Source organism: Cavia porcellus, unplaced genomic scaffold (assembly GCF_034190915.1).
Source record: "Cavia porcellus strain 051 isolate PalLab524CR breed Dunkin Hartley unplaced genomic scaffold, mCavPor4.1 scaffold_23, whole genome shotgun sequence".
Taxonomy (NCBI): Eukaryota; Metazoa; Chordata; class Mammalia; order Rodentia; family Caviidae; genus Cavia; species Cavia porcellus.
In genome coordinates, this window is record NW_026947506.1 from 13,813,644 (window position 1) to 13,827,325 (window position 13,682).

The 13,682-nt window shown below is 36.5% G+C and overlaps 1 long non-coding RNA gene across 1 annotated transcript; it reads right to left on the reverse strand.

Moving 5' to 3' along the window:
• Positions 1–1,207: 1,207 nt before the first annotated feature.
• LOC134472441 (uncharacterized) lies at positions 1,208–13,120 on the reverse strand. Its single transcript, XR_010042263.1, has 2 exons — positions 12,840–13,120; positions 1,208–7,921 (listed from the first exon to the last, which is right to left on the reverse strand). It is a non-coding gene; the product is annotated as an uncharacterized LOC134472441 (long non-coding RNA).
• Between the last annotated feature and the right edge of the window lie 562 nt (positions 13,121–13,682).

Below are 13,682 nucleotides of genomic sequence, written 5' to 3' on the forward strand. Positions count from 1 at the left end.
GTATTGGTGGGAATGTAAGTCATTCAGCCACTATAGAAGTCAGTGTACAAAATATTTAAAAATCTATAAGTACAATTACTTTCAGTGTATTGCTTCCCTTTGTGGGTATCTTCCTCGGGAGTTAAAGCCATCATATTGCAGTGATCCATGCTAGTCCTGTTTACAGCAGCAATACCCACTTTTCTCTTGGGCAGCAGCAGTGAACCCTGCTCTGTCAGCCATGAGATAGCAATGTTAAACAGCAAGTGCCCTTCAGTATACTTCCCTTAATAAAGTGTGTGACTTTATTATGAAATGGGCTCTAATTAGATAACTTCTTGACTACAGGTCAGTATAAGCATGAAAATGTAGCAAGGGCATCACTGTTATGATCTGTTATGATCATCAGATATAGTATATTAAATATATAATCAGTATGTTTCATTTCAATTTTGGAGGAGTTACTTAAATATTTCCACTTTGCATCTTAAGTAAAATCTGCAAAGATTTCAGCTTTATTGAAGTGATGATGCCCATAACACCAACCTCATTACATTGTGTCCTGTGTACAGTGCTATTAGTGTATTTTTTTTTGTCTTTTTCCTTTTTATCGGTACCAGGGATCGAACTAACAACTGCCTACTTATGCCTGCTTGCAAGGCAGGCGCTTATGCCGCTGAGCTAAATCCCCAGCCTCTATTAGTGTATTTCAGTGAAACATTTGTATACACATGTATATAAGTTTCTTTTCCTACTTTTCTTATGAAAACTTTAAAAAAATCTCCTTAAGTAATCAAAGTCTGCATATTCCTACAGTGGGTGCCTAAGGGATTAAACCCATGGAACCATTGACTTCTCTTATGAAGTTAGAAGCTTCAGAAGAAGAACCTATACAGCAACCGTAGTGCAAGGTAGAAGGCTTAGAAGCCCCATGAGGAATCCCTAGTTAAGGTATGGTTCAAACTCTGAGCACTGCGGTCTGATTTTCTTGGATGACGAAGCACCAAATATCACATCACATCTGTTTGAGACAAAGTATGCAGAAGTTTTTCTTTCTGCTTAACCTTTTGGTCCACCACCAACTTTTCTAATGATAGGTGTCTCCCACTTGGATCAATGGCCCACATAGCAATTATTTTCTCTGGAAAGACACACAGGCTCATATGTTTAAATGCATGTTTCCATCAAGTCATGCTGATAACAAGAGTAAGAGTCCAAAAGCAAAAACTCCTTAATACGACTTTTATTCATACATGCCTGTAATGTATGTTTACATTCATTGCCAGAAGTTTGCACATATGTACAGCACATCTGAGCTCTTCATTTTTCCTTCCCATCTCCTTTGTCCACCTTACATCACTTCTTCATCCTGTTTCATTTGTAAAATGTCTTTTTCTGATTACTGACTTTTAATTTTTTTCTTGTAAAAGTGGAAGACAAACAGAATACCTATAATAGTGAGTCATTTTTAAATAGCAGCATCCTGAATATACAAGTGTATAATGATTTCAGCAGCCTTCCTATGTTTCTAAAGATAATGCACAGAATATGATTCCAATAAGGAGAATCCCAAATGATAGGTATGAGATAACACTGTGAGCCTGGAAATGGAAAGACAAAATTGTGAAACACAAGTGTGTGATAGTCACAGGCATGCAAGTTCAGTACATGAGAACTAAAGCATCAAATTAATCTACTAAAATCTTTGATGCAGGGCTGCATGATTTTTGAGCCACACGCCGTGCATCTATATGTCCAGTAGATGTGTCCAAGGCTGTGGAAGTAGGTAAAGTATTTATAATCTTTTTATCCAAAAATGAATTCTGCTAGCTTTTAGCACAGTCCAATAGTATTAAAAATTTCAAAATAAAAAATGACAATGTTCAAATCATGCCATTCTCAGCATGATTAAACATAATGACACATCATTTTCTCAACTTACCTCATAATATAGCTATTGTGTGATGTCAGACCATGGCAAGAAGAGTGAATAGAACAGGGGCAACATTCAGAGAGACAGCATGTTCACATGACACTGATTACACCATGGATAATAACCATTATAGTATTAAGTAATATGAATGTAGGTGGGCATAATTTATCAATTAAAAATTTTCATAGTCACATGTTAAGCGAATGAGTGTGTATATATGTGTGTGTTAGTGACTACTGGTTGAAGCATATGTTAGACAAATGAAATCATATCCCTTTCAGAGAGGTCACTAGGTTTTTTAAATTTAAATAGAGAGGTACACAATTCCTATATGTCTGACTTATCACAACAGGAAAAAAGACAGGATAAACGTTGTCTGAAAGAGAGACAAGACTGATTAACTTACCAAATGACAAACAGCATGTAAATTGCCCCAAAACAACTACTCTTCCATTTTCATGTCTAAATCACACAGATGCTTGAAAACTTTCTATCTTTGCCTCAGGGAAGTACCATGTTTTCACATGAAGTGTGACTGAATCTCAAGAGAAATAAATTTAAGCAGGTATAAAATTTTGAAAAGAAAATGCATTTATAGAACATTGAGGATTTACTGTAAAAAGATAGGACAGGTGCACAGTAATGGAGCTGAGACAGTGAGACTGTTTCAAATGGCACCAAGAACACAGACATTACCAGGCAGACAGCACCAGGAGACAAGCATCCCCTAGGGCTTGGGAGAACTATGAGGCTGAAGGAACATAGGTGAGTTCATGTTTGATAAGTTATTACCCAAACCAGTTTGGCTACATATTATGAATTTGTAATCATCTTTGTTGCCTCAAAAGGATTTTTATTTGTCCATATTTAAATCCACATTAAGTGTCTTGGCATTCCTCATTTGTACTTCATGATGTAACATAATATGAACCATGAATTCTCACAAAGTCATGTTCAGTGATTTGAATTCAATAATCTTCACTTATTTAATCTAAAAATGTTGTCATGTAGATGGATCATAGCTTGAAAATGAGGCCAAACTTGAGCATGGAGAAAAAAAGCAATGAATTTTCGTTTGTACTTTCTGGGCAGCAGTCTTCCCTGTAGGTGGTCTCCAAGCGAAGATATAACACCAACAGAATGAGTAAGAACCTTGAAAAGGCACAAAGTGGTGAAGGGCTACGGAGGCGTGCAGACGGCAAAAGCCACGGCCTTATCATTTTTCTGATATTGTAACCCCATTGACCTGGGGAATCTCTAACACGATATTGGCATGCATAGATTTACTAACAGTCTATAATTTTTGTGCATGAAAATTTGTGGTCAGGCTCAGAGACAGATTCCTTTATGTAGTTTCTAGACACTTTCAGTGAGAGCCTCAGAGTGACTCCAGGTAAGGCTGTTCCTCTGGTAAATACTAGGGTGGAAGGAAGTTGTATTTTTATGGTGGAAAAAGGGAGCAGCAGGCCATTTGTCAGTTCTCAGAGTTAATATTTTTACTTGTTGCCTCTTCACCAGAATTCACTGTGGCACTGCATTTGAAAAATCTTTCTCCCCCTCCACATGGAAAAGATATTTATAACTGTGTGAACGTGGATTTACCTTTGCCCATGGATGAAGCACGTGATTTTCCTTCTTTCCTGATTATTCTATAGAATATTGTTCTGAATAAGTGCAATATATGTGTTTCTTAGTAACTATATTCCCTTGTTTTGTTTTCCTTTTTTTTTTTTTTTTTTTTTTTTTTGTAAAATGGATCAAGCTAGGTGTGATTCTGCATTCCTGTAACCTGAGAACTCAGAAGCCAACACGAAAGGATTGCGGATATACAGGTTTGAAGTCATGCTGAGAAAGTTGGCAACATACTAAGACCCTGTCTCAAAAACATGAGTGATTGAGGATATAGATTGGTACAAATGCCCTGAATTTAATTCCAATCTTGAAAAAGTAAAATAGGATTAGTGGATTGAATAAACATGAGAAAGCCTTATCAGTGAATTCAGCTACTTCATTTCACACTACTCAAAGATGACATTGCTTTGCTAGGAGGCCTGATATTCTCCAGGCAGCCCTCTTTTCTGAGTTCTTTTGAATCCTTCAGCCATAGTCTAGAAACCTAAGCACACTTATTGCTCTATTTTCAGGAAAGAGAAGCATGAAAGGCCCACTAACTACACTTAGAAGTTGCCTGCCGTGGAAAGCCAGAAGCAAGTTGAGTTTAAATGCAATCAGTCATTGGTGGATCATTTCAATACCCCATGAGATGGTCTTGGATGGGATCTGTCACTTTGCCACATAAGGGATCATTTCTACTGTTCTCTTGGGTCTCAGAGGGTGCATTTGTGATCTTCAGCTATTAAGAGATGCAGGTTAGCTGTATGAGCTGTACAGAAGAGGAGTAACAGAAAAATCAGTCTGATCCATAATGTAGAGCCTTCCTTAATTTTTCATGGTGATACATTAGACCTAGCTGAGAAATAGCACAAGTTTCAGGCACCCTACCCTAGGTGAATTACTTGTTCTATAGGAACTGTATAGGCTGAGAAGCCAGAAATCTAATTGAGGTGTTGCATCCTCTGAGATGGATACAGATTATTTTGGATATGCTAAACCCAGGGCCCTCCCATGAATTCTTCAAAGTCTGTGACCTGTCCTCTTTTTTGTTTTACTCTCAGTTCCTTCTGGCCTGTGGTATGGTGCTCAGCTCATAGTGCAGACCCCAGCATCCTGTCTTATTTCTGCTTCAACTTCAGTCTTACAGCAAACACAACATTACCAGCAGTACTCCTGAAGCCCTATGTCTTGTGTTCTCTGGTGACTTCAGAATGTCATGAGAATCGTCAGGCTCATGTGCTGATTTTTTGTTTGCCCTAGACTGTTTTACTAGAGCAAAAATTAAAAAAATGATTCATCATAGTGTTCTGTAACCCTTGTTCTGTAGATTAAGGAATGAAAATATTAAGCTAATTACCATATACAAATATAGTAATTTAAAAGATCCTTTTGGTAGGTGGGGAGTGATGGTTTCCAACACTATGATAATTGTATACTTAAACAAGAATGCCTAATTTAGAGGTTAAAAATGTGATCCAGTCATAGGTGGAAGGAAATTAAGTTTTTCTCAAGTAGAAAAAAAAGTTTAAATCGAACTTGTGTCCTAAAGCTGAATTTTCCACTTTTTAAAAATTTTTATTTTCTTTAAGAAAAGAAAAAGAAAAAGAAAAAAAATAGAAAAAATGAGAGAAAAGTAGAATTCAGAATTTTAAAAAATTAACATCATAAAATTGCTAATTGATACATTACATTTTGTGTCATCTTAACAATAGTTGTTAAAGTTACAAAATCAAAGCATAAAAAGTGGCTAGACACTCAAACATTGAATTTCCCACTTTTAAAATGATGGTTTTTACTTGTCTCCTATTTACGTATCTTTATTTCTTTCAATATACCCCTCAAAGTCTTTTGATTATTTTTTTCATAAAGGATGTAGAAGCCAGCTGGCCTGTGTTTTGTAAGTGCTTCTGGCCAAGAAAGGGCATTTATCAGGTCTAGCCATGGATCAAATGTCTCAACCTGAGTATATGATAAGGAGACAAAGATTTTCTTTTGATGAACCTTTGCTAGTGTAGCAATGGTCCAAGAACATTAGCTAGTTATTGAAACTTAAGCATTATTTTATAGTCATGTTTAATCGCAGGAGTATGAAATTGTAACTAGAATGTTAATGAATAGTGGCAGAAATTAGTAGCACTAGGCCTAAGCCATTTATCTTTTATATTGACCTCAATTTTGTGATGTTTACCCAAACATAACAGTTGAAGTTTAAGTGCATATAGGCGCTTTCCTGTTTTATTTATAAGAAGTTTAAAGTCCTTATAATTTAATTAGAATGACAAATGAGCAGACTAAATATAATTATCTGTTTTTATGACCACAGAGTGTTGCCAGATTATAAGGATTTCCTTGGAATCATGGTAGGTATTTCTCTTTTATGATCCTTTTAGCTTAGTATAAGCTGTTTGAATCTAGTTCTCTGGAGTCCAACAATCTGCCTGTTGAGATTGGAGATTGGGTGACTCATCAGTGTAGTAGGATCCTTTGAGTTTATCCAATCATGTCCTTGGTCCTCATTGACCTTAACGCAGTATGTTTCCCCACCAATCTCTTTTTTTTTTTTTTTTGTCTTTTTTTGAGATGAGGTCTCGCTATGCAGTTCAGGCGGGCCTTGAGCTCACTTTGTAGCCCAGGCTGGTCTCGAACTCAAATGATCCTCCCACCTCAGCCTCCCGAGTGCTGGGATTATAGGTGTGAGCCACTACGCCTGACTCTCCTCACCAATCTCATTCAAGGGTGGATGGAAAGTTATTCTCTTGAATAGATTATCTCAGTACTTAAACATACCAGAAAAAGTGCTTGCTAGGCATTTTGATTGCAGCTATTATTGCAGCCACCACATTTGCCACTACTGCAATCACAGCAACAATTATTTTGTCTCACTTTGGCCAGGCTGCTAAAACTATAAATGGTTAACTCCAAAATGTTACCTGAGAATTATCAACTCAAACTAATATTAATAAATCCTACAAAGACTTGACATACTTGAGGCAGGCGGTTCGCTGACTCAGGGAACATCAGCAGACATGTAGTCAGCTTAGTTGCCACGCTAGGTATCACTCAGTGTGCACTGTGTATCCCTTTCAACCATTCTGAATCTCATCAGGAGTTCCATTACCTTCTCATGGTGCCTTTCATACAAATTTGAAGATAGGAGGCCAATTTCAAGCTCAAATTAATAAACTTCAAATGGAGGCTTGGAACATGGCTTTAAACCATCTCAATGACATGTCTTACTGGTTCAGGTTTAAAATTGGATCCCTAATCTCAACATTTGCATTTGGATTTTTACAGCTATTTGAATAATCTTTTCCTGCTGTTTCTTGCAGTCCTAAAAGCATTTCTTAGACTGTTTGAATGAAAGCTCTGTGAGGAAACCAAGATGACCTTCCTATGCCAAACTCAATACTTTTTTACTCTGTACTCTCTTCTGCTTATTCTGGATAATAAAACAGAAAATGGGAAGATGTATAAAGTCTCTGGTCAAGAGAGTGACTTGTGTGAATATGAAGAGGAAGGGACCCTCTCGACAAGAGTCAGAGGTTCCTGGAATGCATGTTTAAATATTAGAGCAGCTCTGAAGGACAAAAGTCAGTAGAAATAAAAGGAAGATACTTTCAGAGATGCTTGTTTTGGCCACCATATTCTCTCTACATTGATAACCTCGCTTAAACCATGTCAGGATATGCCATGTAGCAATTCATCTGACTTATTGCCTATACCTTGGCCAAAGCTCCTACAAAAATTCATTTTTGTTCTCAGGCCTTGACTCTCAGCAATCTTTCATCCTGTATGCTGCCAGTGTTGCTCAATTTGCTAATTTGATATTGGAAGCTGAAACCTGGTGGGAAAAGTTGTGTCACTAGGGATGTGGCCTGAAGGGGATACCTCTTTGCCTCCTCCCTTGATCCCTGATTACTAGGATGCAGACTGACCTGTTCCATGCAGTTTTCCTGAATTGAAGTCAACTAGTCAATGCAGGGCTTGCTTTGGTTTTGACTTACTTCATTGGGCCCGTGACATAAGAGAATTTGTTCACTGATGAGGACGTACAAGAAAACTCTGTTCTATCCAGGTCATGTTTTTGTAATTCTGAACTCATTTCTAATCAAAATGTAAAAATATAAAGGCAGTGAAACAAAGCATAGAGAGAAATGCACTGAAGCATAACTTAAAACAACTTACTCAATTACAGTTGAAGTACATTTTAATTATTACATACCTGTCAAAGCCTTACAGCCTGTGAAATTTAAAGGACTTGACAAAGTAGGGTTTACTGGCCAGAATCTTTTCTCTCTACTTTTTTCCCATGCTTGCTGTTTTCCAATGCAAATCCTGACTTCAGAGCTCCAAGAGAAAGTCAAAGACTGTGGGCATATCTTAAGACTCCGCATCCTGTTACAAAAGCAAACAAAAATGAAAGGCTGGAACCTATCACCCCTTGATTTTTCCTCCAGCCTGTAAACAACTCTTAACTATTTTTCAGTGATAAGCCTGAGCAAATGAAAACTCAGGGATCCAGGAAGGGAAGCCTCAACACTTGCTACTGTGCTTCTAACTCCTGAAATCACAAGGCCTCCCATTCATCTCTCCTGTGTACTGTTATTCCACCTTGGATTTAAATTGTCAGTATCCACAAGAACAGTGATGTTTAGAAAAACCACATCTTTTTATTCACCCTTCAGTTGATGGTCATTTGGGTTGTTTCCAAGATTTAGCTATTACTGTAGCAGAAAATAACCACAGTCAGTATTCTTCAATTTCTGTTAGTTGCCCACATAACAGCTCCTGTTGCAGTTCCTGTTTCTGTTGTCTCCTAGAAACAGCTGGCCACTGTGATGATAGCTGGTCACTATGATGCATATTTTAAGAACCAATCAAAGACAGCCAAGTCCTCTATCTCTGTATTTTCCTTTTGCAACACCATAAAAACATCACTCCCTGAATCTTTGGGGCCTGGTATTTTTTCTGCTTTTTTTGTCTTTTTCCTTTTTATTGGTACCGGGGATTGAACTCACAACTGCCTGCTTGCAAGGCAAGCGCTTATTGCCGCTGAGCTAAATCCCCAGCCCGGGGCCTGGTATTTTTATCAGGAACAGTTCCTTGTCAGTGCCCATCAACATAAATAATCTGCATCCAAATCCTGGGTGTCATTTTGGTGTCTCTGCTTGCTGTTGCACTGCAGAACTGTGCTACTGTAAACATGGGTACACACATATAATGCTTGTGATTACTTAGGGAAGACACAAAGAAAGGGAATAGTTGGGTCAAATGGAACCTATAGTACTAGGTTTCTGAGGAATCTTCACACTGATCGGTACAGTTGTTATACTAGTCTACACTTCTAGCAGCAGTGAAGGAGTTTTCCTTTTTTCCCCATAGTCCCACTAAAATTTGTTATTGGTGAATTTCTTGTTGATAGTCATTTTTCCTGGAGTGAGATGAAATCTCAGCATTGTTCTAATTTGTAAATCTCTATGGAATGGAATAGTACTCAGCCATAAAAAAGTGAACTTGAGACATTTATAATGAGATGATGGACCTTGAGACCATAATCTTAAGTGAAATAAATTAGGTACATGTTTAACGTTACATTGTCTTTTTTGTGTCAGAAACTGAAAATGTAAATAAGAAGCAAAATGTATAATATAGAGTGTGAAGTGGGAAATACTTGTTCACAGGAAAGGGGAATGGGGAAGGGAAGGAAGAGAAAAGATAAAAATGAAAAAAGATAAAATGCAAATAAAGCTTTGTAAAGAAGGAGGGAAGAGGGGCTGGGGATTTAGCTCAGCGGCATAAGCGCCTGCCTTGCAAGCAGGCAGTCATGAGTTCAATGCCTGGTACCAATAAAAAGGAAAAAGACCAAAAAAAAAAAACGAAGAAGGAGGAGGGGAGGGGCGGGAGATTTAGCTCAGCGGCATAAGTGCCTGCCTTACAAGGAGATGGTTGTGAGTTTGATCCCCGGTACTGATAAAAAGATTAAAAAAAAAAAAAAAAAAAGGAGAGGAAGAGAGATTGAAGAGAGGAGAGAGAAATGAGAAAAAAAGAAACGAGATAAATCATGTATAGGTACAAATTCCATGTAATGAATGAAATCATTAAGTATATTTAAATTGTTCAATATATTTAATGATTTTAAAAAAGAAGTCTTATGCCTTTCCTACTGCTTCCACCATGGTGGGCCTTGCCAACATTCCTGCAGCCCTCCGTTTTTTCCCATCTTATTATTGAGATACTCTCATCGCCTAGATGGTAATGTGACTCCTTCCATGGAACATCACCATTCCTCTTATTTTATGTTTCTGCAACTTTCTATGCATTTAATTTTTTTAAATTTTATCTTCTTTTGGACTTCAGTGGCCCATTTGAATTTCTGATTTTTTTAATTGGTACATGGCTGCAAGTCCCACATCTATATTGCTGGTGAGAATGTCACAATACTTAGCTGAAGGCTGTCACAAAAATAAATCTTTGCAGGCAATTCTAAACTAAAGTACCAAGAGACACACAGATATCTTCATATAATAGTGTGAAAACTTCTGTAAGAAAATCTTCAGTAAATGGAAAAAAAACATGTGATATTTCCAAAATTAAAAATATTTAAACCTCAAAATTTGTAGAACATTTTCTAAGCTGACTGCCATGGACAGAAAGCCTTGATGCCATTACATCAATTATTTCCCAAAGTACATTCAATTCTTTTACATTTCTAATGAATGAAGTAAATAGGATATGTTAATAAATTTTATTAACATATCCTATTACTTGTCAGAAACTAAAGTAGGGCAGAACTATACTCTCTGCAGTAAAGTGTTTAACCAGACACATCATGTGGCCATAGTCATTTTAACTTTAACTTGATAACTTTTATTTCACTTGATTCAAACATAATGATAAATAAAACTGCATATATTTCAAAAGTATAATTAGATATTTCAATATATGTCTACATAGGTAATGCTTTCTGCTCTCTAGTATGTATATCTTTCACATAACACCTTTGAGATGTGAAAAGACTTAAATCTATTATCATCAATTTCAACCACATTTATGGTGCCATAACATTTAGCACAGTCATCAAGGTATTTCTACATTCTGTTTGTACTGTAAAGAGAAATATCAACAGCTTTCATTAACATATCCCTATTTTCAACCCTGTACACATCAACTATCATTAAATTTTCTACTTTTATCAGATTACTGCAGATGCTAAGTATGAATATGATCATGCAGTAATTTTTCTGCACAGAATACTCCTCTTTATGATCTTCAGGTTCATCAAAGTTGTAATGAATGGCAGGTAAGGTATCCATTTTTGAGACTATATGCTATCCCAGTGTATAATACTTGACCCTATTCTTGTACACTTAAACACTGTTATGGAGGCAAAGGTTCTCTAAATACCATATTCTGTACATTTTGTTACAACCTGATTTGTTCTCTGGAAGAGTATCATGCAGATTCTAAGGAGATTAACACCGATGTTTTAGAAGAAAATCACTGGGACATACTCTAGAACGATACATTCCATTTTTTCTCTTTTGTTCAAAATATTTCTTCAGGGGCTGGGGATTTAGCTCAGTGGCATAAGCGCCTGCCTTCAAGCAGGCAGTCCTGAGTTCGATCCCCTGTACCGATAAAAAGACAAAAAATAAATAAAAAAAAATATTTCTTCAGTGCAAATGGAAATATAGGTATCCTAGATTCTGACTTTATTCCAATAGTTACAAATAATTTCAATTATTTTTCTATTTTCTGTTAAAAAATTTGCAGGTTTTCAGGTAGTGAGGTTCAACTCAGATTTGTACAATGTTAAGCAAGTCCTCGCATTACTTCACCTGCCCTCAGTTCAACTTCTTGAGTGCAATCCTATTACTATTAAAAAGATGACACTCTTCGTAAACTGAGGCAATTTCTGACAAAAAGTTGATGTATTATTATATTTCTTTTCCTATGCACAAGTGTTCAGATTGAGCAAATGATAAAGAAAAGCAATTTATTTGAGGTCAGCGAATTATGGGAGCCAATCTTACTGGGCTCTCAATTTATTCACACTGGCATCTCCCTCTCATACTTTATTATTTTTTTTATTTTATTTTTTGTCTTTTTCCTTTTTATCGGTACCAGGAATCAAACTCACGACTGTCTGCTTGTAAGGCAGGCGCTTATGCCACTGAGCTAAATCCCCAGCCCTTCCCTCTCATACTTTAAAAGATAATATTTGCAGTGCTGGCTTACTGCAATTATGCTCTCCAAAATTTGAATCTTGTTTATTCATGATTTCCAACAGTTCAGGAAAACACTGCCTTGTTCAATCTATCACCTGCAGAAAACTATACTTCTTTCCACTCATTTTAGCTCTTATGAAAGATTATTTTGTTCAGTTTTTTATTTCATTCTAACTAAAAAAGAAATAAAGACAAAAAGGTCAATGTCACATCCTACAACTGATACATCTTCTTGAACATGAAACAAAGTTTTCCATTTTCCTCTGGATGAACTTGCTGTATACTAGCAAAAGAACTTTGTTATGTTTGTGTTATTCCAAAGTACCTGTTATGCCTCTATACTGCTCTGTATACATTCCCTCCCCCTGTGACCTAATTGATATGTTAATCAATGCTCTCCTCTGTAAAGAATTGTAAATCCCTGGGAACCTAACCTAATTGATATGTTAACCATTGTTGCCCTCTACAAATAACAGATGTGGTGCTAAAATAAGCTGACAAAGGATTGTTAATTAATTCTAGACTTCTCTGTCCTCTGCTAAGGGAAACATTTCCTTGGCAGATTTCCTGATCTATGCCCATAACCCCTTACTTTGTAAACTGTGATATCTACCAAAATGCTGTAAGTTTTGAAGGGGACACACAGCTTTTGCATACTCCAACTGCACTGTGTCGCTGGGCCCAGGATAAAATCTAACCCAGCTTTTTAAAACATGTCCTGCCCAGTTTTGAACTTGAGGTTGGGCTCTGGGGGGCTCATTTGTGGATTACAAGAGAACTGATTCATGTGTTTGTAGCTGTTAATACCACACTTGTCACTAGGCATGAGGAAAATATTTTTTATAACAAAAAAATGTCACTAAGTAGACTACACTCAGAAAACTACACAATTACAACTGTTGGTGAAGATGTGAAGAAAACTTCCAAGTGGTTAGTGAGTGTCAGGTGGGCAGTCATGTTGGAACATACCCTGACAGTTCCTGAAATTATGAGAGTAACCAGTACTTTCTCATTCCTTTTCTTGGTGTTTCTAAATGAAATACTTTCCAATAAATAAATAATAAAGGAAGATAATTTTGGCTTACTGTTTTTTGCAAGGGTGGGAAATTTATGTCTGGCAATGGTCTTCTACCACAGAGAACTGAAGTTGCACAGCATCACACAGGCAGACTTAAGAGTGCAGGTGTATCCCTGCCTCTCTGATTCCATCTGTCTCTCCTTCTCTTTTCTAGTATTGAATAATGACATGAAAAATAAAACATTTTTTACTTTAATTGTGGCCCCTCTTGCAAATGTTACACAAAAGACAGACCCAGAGACAGTGTTGAATTATCTTATTATAAAACTGCCTTAAAGAAAACAAAAGTTTCTACTGTACACAGTATATTAGCAATTCATAGGTCTTGGGAAATAAGAAATAAGGAGAAAGAGTTTCCTTAGAAGGCAAACAAAATATTGTATATGGACCAGATTGTTGAATATGTATATTTATAAGTGAATGAATAAAATGGTGAGAAAATTTTAGCAAAACTGGGAGAAAAGTTAACACCCAATTGATGATAAATTCCAAAATAATTTGGAGAGGTATTCTAAGTTCAATTAACAATAAAGGATGAAAGGGAAGCAGCAGAGATGAGGGACAGCTTTGAGAAAAGGAAAGTAAAAAAAATCTAACCCATTGTAACGCATTAAAGGAAAGTCAATACAATAAGCTAAATTATGCCCAATTAGCATGGAAACTAAATAGCTCTCAAGCATTTTAATCTAAAGGTCAGAACACACTAAACGTACAGAGGAATCTAAATATCTATTAAAAATTGACTTGCAGAGGAAATGGAAAAAAAAGAATGCCTAAAACTGGAGGCATAAAAAAGAGAAAAACTATAAAGAAGCAATTAAATCTCATTATGAATCCATGAAACTTGTCA